At 37.2% G+C, this 12,227-nt stretch overlaps 1 protein-coding gene across 1 annotated transcript in view; it reads right to left on the reverse strand.

The window, feature by feature from the left end:
* Window positions 1-4,150, reverse strand: part of LOC105397214 (E3 ubiquitin-protein ligase mind-bomb-like) — a 48,695-nt gene extending 44,545 nt beyond the window's left edge. The window contains exons 1-2 of the transcript XR_007268168.1: window positions 3,962-4,150; window positions 3,218-3,867 (exon numbers count right to left, since the gene is read on the reverse strand). The gene's annotated coding sequence lies outside the window, so the exon portion shown is untranslated. The remainder of the gene's footprint in view (window positions 1-3,217; window positions 3,868-3,961) is intronic.
* Between the last annotated feature and the right edge of the window lie 8,077 nt (window positions 4,151-12,227).

Raw genomic sequence — 12,227 nt, forward strand, 5'->3', positions numbered from 1 at the left:
TTAAAATGGAAAATGACATTACGCAGCCAATTGTGAAATCAAAATTTCGAGCAATGAATATTACGTATTGACAAGGCTATATTTAAAATTGTGCATTCGGAATGTCTACGTTTGTGAAATTTTCCTACAGCTAGTAAAAAATAAATCGAAGGCCAATAAAACGATAGGCAGAAGAGAGGAAAAGTATAAAACTAATACAGTGTAAGGTAAAACCTTACACTGTATTAGTTTTATACTTTTCCTTGACGACTTCAAAACGAAGAAAGTTTTCAATTCAGTATCAATTTTTATGTGTCAAGTATGTATTTTTATGTACGTTTACTATGTTCACCAGTTGCCGACCAAATTTTTATGCATTGGGTTTAAATATATTTTTTATGTATGGAGTCTCAGGGGTGATCGGTCCAATTTTAATTTCTAACATAAAATTCACCCGCAACCCGCAAGGCTGGGAAAAGGGGGCAAAAGTAAGGTGGGCACATTTAACCGATTCTTATGAAATTTAGAACATAGATACCTATTAATTATTATGTGGTTATTATAACAAACCAATATGACGGTGACGTCATTTGGAGTATACTATAACTATACAATACTTAGTACCTAGCTTTGTATGATTGTTTGTGTTTTACTGAAGGGCTAGTACGGGACGCATTTAAGACGTGACAAAAGTTTTGCATCGCGCTCACTCACATGGCGCGGCCTCTGGAGCGACTTTTGTCACGTTTTATTAGCGACCCGTGCTAAAGGTCCTGATTTCCCAAAATGTATTTAGAAACATCATCTGATACTAGTGCGAAAGTTCATTGTCATTACATAGAAGTCAATATAGGTAGAGTTTGTCCGACACGCAATGAATAGGTAGTTCCGACAAGTAAGACACTTAGCACTCATGTCACAATGTACTATTGCCACTTTTAAATATACCCCATTTTCATAACAACTTTAACTTTTAAAAGTTTAAGTTAGAAATGGTAGCCTATACTAGGGTAAGCGGGAATGTGTATAAGTTAAAGATTTACAAAGTTATTTCCAAACACCGATTGACTTGTTACCAGAGGTGTCATTAAGCGTTTAAAGATAAAGAGACTAGCACGAGACTAGTAATTCAATTTTAAACCGCAACTACTACAGCTATAGCTTAGAGGATAATTTTAATAATTAGTTGGCTCTGTTGTTTGGTAGCAACAGACCAATTACTGCCGCTCTCTCAATAGGATGATCCTTGCGGCACAAATTATTGCTATTATTTTTTGCGCACACGTTCTATGTCCCCAGGGCGTAATGGTAGGTAGGTAGGTAGCGAGTATGTTCACTGAATTATTCGAGTCGGGTCTGAATAATAGATAATTAATATTTTTATTATGAACGTTATAATATACTTAGCTCGCTTTTATAATACGACTATTACTTTTACAAATTGGTATAATAATGAAATGATGTTCACGTTATTTGGGCTACAGTTCAAACTAAAGTTGAATGTTTATTTAGAGCGATGCAGAGTATTTTTCTAAGCTCATTACAGTTAATTATATATGACAGGGTACCCGCAATTATTGCAAAACTACAGAATACATGGGTCTTAAAATGACTGCAAGGGAGACTCAAATAGTGAAACCCGGATAAGTAAGACTTCAGGAACCATTTTAATGAATTACGAGAGTAAGTAATACATTTATGACTCTGAACTTAAGCCAAGTCTCAGTTACAGATTATAGATCTAAATATACATAGGTAGGTATATTATGGACTAGTAGTCAACGATGTGACCATTACATTTAAAATTGAAAATACTATACCCATACACTGAGTTTTGCTTTGTGCCATTAAGAGCGTCTTGCACAACAAAGTTAAATAAAATTAAATCTATGACCTCTTGCTCTGACATTATACTGTCAGAGCAAGAGACAAACTATTTAATTTTATTTAACTTTGTTATGCAAGACGCCCTAACAAAAGTAGTTGAGTCACAGATTATTAAACACTGCCGGGTCCTCAGCATAATTATTTTCGCCCCACTTATCTAGGTCCAAGTTATCTTAGTTTCTGAGTAAAATGTGCGACATTGTTAGACACGATATATAATAAGCTCTACGGTCCACATGTAAAATAAACTTACATTCAATTCCCTAAGTACTCTACTAGTTTTTGTAGAGATTTGTGCTTACTGCAAGTAAATAAAATTTTGTTCAGTTCAGTTAGTAAGCAATAAGTAAAGTAGGTATACATCCTACAGGTCATTCTTATTTATGATTAGCCCTTTTATTGAAATGATGAATTGTAGGTAAAAGATGGAGGCATACAATAGCAACATGCTACGAGCGCAAGGGCTGGACAGAAGCCAGGTCAATCGAAGAGGAAATGTTGATTTAATTATTTATTTATACTCTTGCAAAGGTCCTCTGTACCACCAGTGTACCTTAGGACAACAATAACAACTATCGATTGAATGTTTACCTGACAACCTAAAATGATTTAATTTTATCACAATGATCATTTTTTAACAATACAACTCTGAAGGTGATTCTGATGGCACCAAAAATATCATTTTAGGGACTGTCTAACTATAATTTTTTATGGAAAACATATAATTAAGGGATTTTACAGCATTATCTTTAGGCTTTTCTGCCTTTACTATAATTCTAAAGGCAGAAAAGCCTAAAGATAATGCTGTAATAATATTTAAGGACATGTGACACAGTAATAATGTGGGGATATGTCACACACAGACAGCTGTATCTACATAGATACAAAGGTAATATATACATATTACATACCTATTACATAATAAACGCCAAGACTGTACAAGTATCTGTCTTAAAACAAATATCTGCCCTGGAAGAGAATATCCCGGTACCTTCGGCATAGCAGTTAGGGTCTCTAACCACTACACCATTCAGTTGTCTTAGGTATACTAGGCAGTGCCTTAACCGTGGGTGACCAATAGCTGAAATATCTACACAACTACATACATCATGATACATAGATGAAGATAAACAAGAATCAGAACCAGACACAAGGATAAAAGAAGATGTCATCACACTAATGCCATAGCAGGTTATACATTACTCTCGGAGACTCATTTTCAGATCAGAATTTTAGTTAAAACCTATGGCATTGGTTGTAATTGTTTCAGTGCTCAATAACTGAAAAAAAATCAAGATCCTAATATAATGCAGTATTAATAATATTAAGCTTGTGAAAAAAGTACACTTACCGATGTATTGAAGCTATTTCCGATAACAGGTTTCAATATATCACCTTCCGAAGCCATGCGATTGAACATTTGCTTGCGTTCCTTGACTGAGATTTTTTGCTCTCCATCCACCAGCATCATTTCACTTTTCGATGCAGACAGAGTCTCAGTAGGCTTAGTGATGCTGTCTTCACTAGTAGTTGATAGCCGAGCAGTTTTAAAATGTGCACTTGAAGATTTATTGTCATTATTAAGAAGTTTATCGCCTGAGGACCGTCTGCGGGGGGTGGCTTTTGGAATCTCTTCATTGTTAATTGAAGGGGGAGGCACAATGTTTTCTTTAACCTCTTCACGTACTTCATTCACTTTTTGAGCTATATTATCTTGTATCAACATGTTGAGCAGGGTAAGGTCTTGGTTAAGCTGAAGTGGAAGTGGTGGACGCTCCGGAGGCTGCTCACTCTCCATGTTGCTAGTCTCTGCATCGATGGTCGTGTTCAAAGGCACCGTTACGCTGGGTGAGTCAGACACTCGCTCTGTTGACAACTCATGAGTCTCTTTCCCACTTGAAGGCAAATGTTTCTTCTTCAGTATCAACCATTTTTCGTTGTTATGATTTTTTATGATTGCTAACGAGTTTACGTGTTTCTTAAACGTACTTCTTGCTTCATCTAGAAAGAATAATAAAGTTTAACAAAAACAAAACACAACCGATGTCTTTGAAAGGAAGGTTTTAGAGTTAGTTTAGTTAGTTTTTAAACTTACCTCGCATGTCTGGATCTGTCAAGAATACTTTAAAATGTTTAACCAACTCATGGTTAGTAACTTTTCCATTGTGAGCTAACATAAACTTAAGTATTTCGTCAAAACTTAATTCTGTTGGGCCGGACATTGTAATTTATTTGTGAATGTGATGTGTGATGCTAGTTTTTTACATCAATTTCGTACTCTTTGACATTGACACTTCATTTTGACGTAACAAATACGTTGCGTTCCGTTTCACGCATAGAATAAATGGTTTCACGTGCTAGATTTATAACGTGACTCGCGAAGGGTTTTTGTAATTTTATGTTTGTGGTAAAACATTTAAGCCACAGATACAATTATAAATATTGATTAAATTCTGCTTTATTATGTTCTGGTTTATGCTTGGAGTAACAGAGGCGCCCATACAATACACCCATAAAAGAGAGTGACACGAGAAAGAGAGGTAAATTCAAAAAGATCATTAAATATAATACTTAATACATATATCAGTTATGTGGTATCGGTCTATTGTAGGTAAATTTGGTATTATTTTGTTTTTGGTACTTGAGTATTTTTAACCAACTTCGAAAAAAGGAGAAGGTTCTCAATTCGTCTGTATGTACTTTTTTTAGGTTTCCGTACCGCAAAAGTATAAAAGGAACCCTTATAGTTAGGATCATTTTTTTGTCCGTCCGCCTGTCTGTCCGTCTGTCACCATCCTAAATATTTAATAATAAAATATACCTACGTGAAGTTGAAAAAAAATATGCTTATTTTTGTTAGACTCAAATGTCCCCCTAGCTGGATAAATGGTTGATTCAAAAAATAAAATCACGGATGATGTAGTACAATGACGAAATTGTATAGCTATCTTAGGTAAGTAGACTTGTACAGAACCCTCAGTGCGCTTGACAAAAATTTATTAAGTACTTATAATATTTTTAATTGACCTATAATGAACTATTTAACGATATCCCAACTCCAACGAAATAACGAGAAAAAAATATATATCCCCATACTTTACTAATTTTTTTCATATTTTATGATACCTACTACTTTGTCGGGGCCGTAAATTTGTATATCTATGTAGGTATGCAAAATAACAGGTTGATACCTTCCTGAAAAAAAATCGTTCTGAGAAAAACAGAGGTGACAGACAGACGAACAAAAAAGTGATCCTATAATGGTTCTGTTTTTCATTTTGAGGTACGGAACCCTAAACATAACACAATAATACCTACTATACATAGGCAATGATTTCAAAAGGAAGGATACGCCCGTCAGTACGTTTTGTCATAAGAAAATGGCACCCGCTCGCTGGCCCTAATTCATACAAATTATGACAGATTTATGAGATTTTAGGGCCAACGCGAGGGTGTCATTTTCTAGAACGATTGGGCCTGTCCTTACGCTATAGATTGGCAAGTTGCTTGGCGACCCTCCTTGCGGGGTGAAAGACGCGGAGGGGACGAGGTACCCAAGACGACAGCGGGTAGCGGGAGGGGTAGCGGTGGAGGGGAACGCGTGCACTGCATGTCATTGTTACGGCAGTCTCGGCCGCGCAGCCGAGGCGGCCACATGTCTTATATAGTCTGTCATAATTTGAGTGCGACCCACATGAGATCATTGATCCTGAGACCATTAGTCTTAGGATGAGTGTTGAGGCCTTTTTAATATTATCATTATATTATTATTAGGTATCTATAATTCGTCAACAAAATAACGTTAAAAACAGCAAATCGTATAATGTCTCCATAATATGGACTCTTCGAAAAAGTAAACAACAAAGACGAAGAGTCCATAACATGGACTCTTCGTCTTTGTTGTTTACTTTTTCGTAACTGACTGCGCAGTACCCACCTTTAGCCGCGTAGCATGACTGATCCGGTACGCTGTTCTACAAGAAGCCCCTATATTGAGACATTATACGATTTGCTGTTTTTAACGGCTTGTATTTAAACCTCCACCAGAAATTATATGATACTGCCGCCAATAAATTCGAAATCTCCGCCAAAACGGATAAGTCATCACCAAATCATGCTTCCCAAAATATTTTTGAAATGAACCAAATTATTTTTTACTGCATACTGTAAAACTATATTGACACCATTAAAATTTATGTCAAACCAAATAAATTATATCATCGCTAAATAGATGTAACCAATATATTCTTTTATCAGTATAATTTTAATAATCTTTTCTAACCAAAAAAAGTTAAGGTAAATATTAAAAATTAAGTTTATACCAAATAATAAATAGCTTACCCCAAAACAAAGTCACTTGTTAAATTGCTTTATGAATTAATTAAATCATTAGTATGTGCCTAGTAAAATCTATCCGTTACGCCATCTCGACTCCCATTCGTGTGGCCGTGTGGCCGAGGGTTTGAATTCTGTCATGTACCAATAAATTCTATAGAAATAAGGAATTGAAATACAATTTATTTTAGTTAAGTGCTTGGTGCTTGGGGTTTCTCTGATGGATCATATTATCAGAATTGAGGTTATCTGTCAGAAGACTAAGGTTACCGACATAGCTGTCAAAATATGCAAGCTGAAGTGGCAGTGGGCTGGTCATATCTGCCGATAACCGTTGGCGTAGACGAGTTCTCGAGTGGAGACCTCGAACAGGCAAACGCAGCGTGGGACGCCCTCCTGCCCGCTGGACTGACGACCTTAGGCGGGTTTCAGCCGGTACTGGTTGGATGAGGAAGGCCGAGGACCGAGTGTTGTGGCGCTCCTTGGGAGAGGCCTATGTCCAGCAGTGGATGATTATTGGCTGATGATCATGATGATGATAGGTAAATGTATGTATATGAGTATGCGGGCGTGGGGGGATGGCGCCGCTCAAATTTGACCTTGTCCAGAATTTGCCGCGATGTATTGAGGTTGATGTACTAGACATCATTGATACATTGCGTCCACAAGCATCGCGCGAATTCAAAATTCATGCCACACCACTCTTAGAGCCGCAAATACCTACATATTAAAATTAACAGGTAATCGATTACCTTTATACTATACTAGCTGCTCCCGCGAGCTTCGATTCGCCTTAAAAACTTTTCCCGTGGGAATTCCGGGAAAAAAAGTAGCCTATGTTGTTTCCCAGAGTCTATACCATATGTATACCAAAATTAATTCAAATCCGTTCATTAATTTGTCGTGAAAGAGTAACAGACAGACACAGTTACTTTCGCATTTATAATATTAGTTAGGATTAGGATATTGTTTTTGGGTAGGATAATTTGGTGATATAAAAAAAATATTAAACACTTAGTTTTGGTGTCAATGTTTATATTTTAGTATAGCATAATTTGGTGATGATTTATCCGTTTTGGCGACGAAAAAGATTTTCTATTGTAAACTTGCAATTATTTGGAGACGTGTTTATTTATTTTGGAACGTAAACGTTTTTTTTTTGGGATTTCGATTTTGGAGTTGGTTTAATTAATTTGGTTTTAATAAAAAATTTTGGTGCAATGTATTAGCGTACAATTATTTTTTTTGGTGATGATTTAAATTGTACCCGTTTTTAACGTTATTTTGTTGACGAATTATAGATACCTAATAATAATATAATGATAATATAATATAATGATAATAATAATATAATGACGCACTGTCATATTATGACAGTGCGTCAGTTGTCAGTTCTTGTAACTAGGAAAGCAACCAAAATTTATGTGATTTAATGAAAGTAATTAATGAGCAAAACACAGAGAAAAATTTCAAAATTGATGAAATTTTGAAAGAAAATGGTCATATCGTTCTTCGCCTACCCTCATACCACCCGGAATTAAATCCTATTGAACTTGTGTGGCGGTACGTGAAAGGCGAGCTCGCAAGAACGTCGATTGACTCTAACTTAGATAAAGAGATAAAAACCGGCCAAGTGCGAGTCGGGCTCGCGCACAAAGGGTTCCGTAGCAAATAACTTAACCAAAATTACAGTTAAATCAACCTATCTCAAAAACTATAAGAGATACTTTGATCAAACCAAAAATCGTTGAAAGAGTTAATTAGCATGCATCACCTCTATTTTTTTTAGAATTTTATACCCCGTAGTTATAAAAATAGAGGGGGGGGACATACTTTTTACGACTTTGAGAGCTGATATCTCAAAAACCGTTCACTTTAAGAAAAATGTTTTTTAGAAAACTTTATATCATTTTAAAAGACCTTTCCATTGATACCCCACACGGGTATGTACATCGAAAAAAAAAATTTCATCCCTCAGTTACATGTATGGGGGGCCCCACCCCCAATTCTTTTTTTTACTATTTAGTGTCATATTTTTGTAGCGGTTCATACAACACATATTCCCATCAAATTTCATCACTGTAGTACTTATAGTTTCCGAGTAAATCGGCTGTGACAGACGGACAGACGGACAGACGGACAGACGGACATGACGAAACTATAAGGGTTCCGTTTTTGCCATTTTGGCTACGGAACCCTAAAAAGACTTAGAGTTGCTTTTCTCTAATTATTCGCCTGAAAAGTGGAGAAATTGTGACGACCATGTCATAAAAATTTAAGACGAATATTATAAATCTGATAGAGTATTTGACGATGTATTGGACAGGTATGTTATTGTTTATTTATAATTTAATGTAAATTAAACATAAAATGGTCTGATGATCTGCGGAAGGTAGCGGGAAGCCGCTGGATGCAGATGGCGGGTGACCGTTTGGGGTGGCGATCGTTAGGAGAGGCCTATGTCCAACAGTGGACTACGGAAGGCTGAGAGAGAAACATAAAATATTATAGGTGTACACTGAACTAATATTACTGGCTTACTCTAGTACATTATACTTCAAAGTAGGTATAATGTTTTTTGGTTTTTGTCTTAGATTTATAATTGAAGTTAATGAAAACGATGATGAAGATGAGGATGACGACGACGATGAACAAGTTCAAACAGAGAGTGAACATGAAAGTGACATGGAAATTGATTTATAAAATAAAACACTTTGAGGGCCCTTCCATCTGCGAGTGTGGGCACACTGCTGGACCGCAACACTTTTAACCTTTCTGTCTGTTTGAGACTAGGCTGTAAGACCAACGAGCCACATCGCTGCCGTTGCGGGGACCCCGTCGACCAGCTAGGCCACCACGGCCTCTCCTGTCAGCGGAGTGCCGGCCGATTACCCCGCCACGCGGCCCTTAACGACGTCATACGTCGGGCCTTTGCGAGCGCCGGAATCCCCGCCATTCTGGAGCCAACCGGCCTGGCGAGAGACGACGGGAAGAGGCCCGACGGTATGACCGTAATGCCCTGGAAGTACGGGAAATGCCTAGTCTGGGACGCCACATGCACCGACACAGTGGCCCCCTCCCACATCCAGGGTAGTGCCGCGGCGGCGGGCACGGCGGCGGCTGCTGCAGAAAACCTCAAACGGCGCAAATACAACGGTCTGTCTGACAGCTACATATTTGTGCCGTTTGGGGTTGAGACCCTGGGGCCCTGGGGACCCGAAGCGCGACGACTAGTAAAAGAACTTTCGTCGCGCCTGGTCGAGGTATCAAGGGACCAGAGGGCTGGCAGCTATCTCAGCCAGCGCATCAGCCTGGCTATACAGAGAGGGAACGCTGCCAGCCTCCTCGGAACCATCCCAGGCGACGGCAGCGAACTAAAAGAAATATTCTACCTTTGATAAACTCCTGTTTATTAAGGGTAGAATATTTCCAGGCCAGGATATTATTATAAGTATTTTATATTATTATCTTTTTTATTTGTAAAATATATAGATAGTTTAGTAGGTATAAGTTAAGTAGTTAAATTTATTTTATGTGTGTGTACAAATGAACAATAAAATATTTGAAGATAAACACTTTTACATAAATAAATTCAAATTGGTAGATATTCTGAAGGTAAACATCCAAATTTTAATGCTGTCAAACTATAAATTTTAAGCTAAATATGACATTTATGGGAACACTCATAGAATAAAATTTTACTTACGTCAGAAATAGTTACAAGCTATCGCGAGATTAATCCGGGCACACTTTTCTACGTGTGTAGCATGTCGTGCTACCTCGCCCCCGCCACTTCTTTCACCCCGCAAGGAGGGTCGCCAAGTAACTTGCCACATTATAGTAATATATAAGTCAATGTACATAGGTATATTATGCATTTATTTGCAATCACAGACTTAAGTACTGTCAGTTTCAATAACTGTCCTAATAACTGGCGATTAGTTAACTAGCTAGAAAAAATCTCGGTACTATCACCAAACCAGTTTGCCTTTCGTTCAGGAAGGTCAACTGATGATGATGTGCAGGACCTAACCTACATTGTGTTAAATAGCTTAGATTTGATAAAGGAAGCAAGTGCCTATCAATATTCCTCGATCTTGCTAAGCCTTTCTATTCTATTTATTATTACATACTTTCTATTCTCTGTGGGGGTGTAAGTACAGACCTGCACCTGGCTCTCTCGAATGGAACCGTTGTGCACATCCGCGAGGTCTAAACTGCCTTCCTAAGCTGGTACCATTTCCCACCTCGCTGGTCCACTGCGGGTTGGTGGGTTCACATATCTATATGTACTAAATCTAGATATGCAGGTTTCCTCACGATGTTTTCCTTTACCGTAAGAGCGATATTGGTATACATTTATACCTACTTAAATTCAAAGAACTCATTGGTACATCTCAGTGCCGGGTAAGGCCTTTGACACCATATTATTATCAGTCCCGTTACTCATTGAAAAGTTGCACAACAGGAGAGGAGAGGAACTCCACTAAAGCTCTTCCAAAATTATAGAACCCAAGTAGACAGGATAGGCATACAAACTAGTTCCGAACTACCCTCTGGCAAATACTATGCAGTCCGTCAAGGCAGTATCCTAGACCTACTCTTTATCTCGTTTACACAAACGATCTCTGCTTTTTACCCGACTGCCGAAGGAGGAGGGTAATGTTTTTAAAACCTTCCCAAGGATAAATTATCTGCTATGCTGATGATACAGCTCTCTTGTTTAAGTCTAAATCCTCGGAAGATGCTTTTGCTGATGTACAAGATGAGGTGGATGCGGTTACAATATGGTTTCACGAAAACTAGCTTACGCTCAATACCACCAAAATAAGTGTATATTTCGTTTTCAATCAGAAGTAACACTCAAATTGATCGCCCATGACTGTGACTCCATCAAAAGACCTATCTTTTGCCACTGTATCCCTCTTCAAAAAGTTGCCTCCATGGCGTGTTTTGAAACGATACAAGGCCAGAACGCACCCATAGTGTTCTAGCACTGTATAGTTTCAAGTATAAAAAAATAATATTTTACTTGAAAATATACACGATTTGTGCGTACTACTCGCGTATACTTTCAAGTTGGGATTTACTGAATCGTTCTTGAAAATATACATTGCTATTACGCACATTGCTTGATTGGCGTACTTGTCACATATAATGTATACCTACATGCTAATTCTGATTTACTTAACTATTTTGGTACATTACTTACAATTTACTTGTTGTGTCTGTCATACCTATAGAATGTTAATAAATAAAGATGATCAAGCTCTAATTTGATTGATACAATGATATTTATAGCAATCATACTTGCATGTAAGAATACTAATATCTTATTATTTATATGAATTAAGAGTAATACCTACTACACTCACGAGCAATGAAAAAGTTCCCGTGACAATAGCTCCTGACTTTTCCTGAACGGAAAAGACTAGCTTAATGACGCCGTCGGCAATATTAAAAGTGCATTTAATAGCCGAATAGCGCATCAAAATATTATTATAACCAACTAAAAACGTAAATTTTGATAAAATTCTAAATTCAATGATTTAAAAAATTGGGGTCATTTGGTGTTGAAATTTTGCTACTTGGACTTATTCATTGCTCGTGAGTGTAATAGGTATTACTCTATAGACCTATTACAGACATATTTTTCAGGAAGTTTTGAATTCACCGTTATTGTCTTTTATGAATTGTTCTACACCCTCTTCTGAGAGAATTTTTACTATTTACAACAGTTCTACAGTTTAATTTAAATCTTTACTTTTTACTTTTTAAATTTACGATGTAAACAAAAAACACGTTACGAAAACAATGCCAAGTGCGGAATGATAATGCAATGTTTAGAAAGCAATAGACTTATTACTATTTCGCATAAAAGAAAGAGAGAGCAACAATTCAAAATAACTACCTGGTAACTAATCATGTATAGTTTCAAGTGCTCGCATTGCCGCTTGGCTCTTGAAAATATACACGATTAGTACGCAGTGGTAACTGCTGCAGTATATTTTCAAGCCATAATTTTG

This window comes from Plutella xylostella, chromosome Z, assembly GCF_932276165.1.
Source record: "Plutella xylostella chromosome Z, ilPluXylo3.1, whole genome shotgun sequence".
NCBI lineage: Eukaryota > Metazoa > Arthropoda > Insecta > Lepidoptera > Plutellidae > Plutella > Plutella xylostella.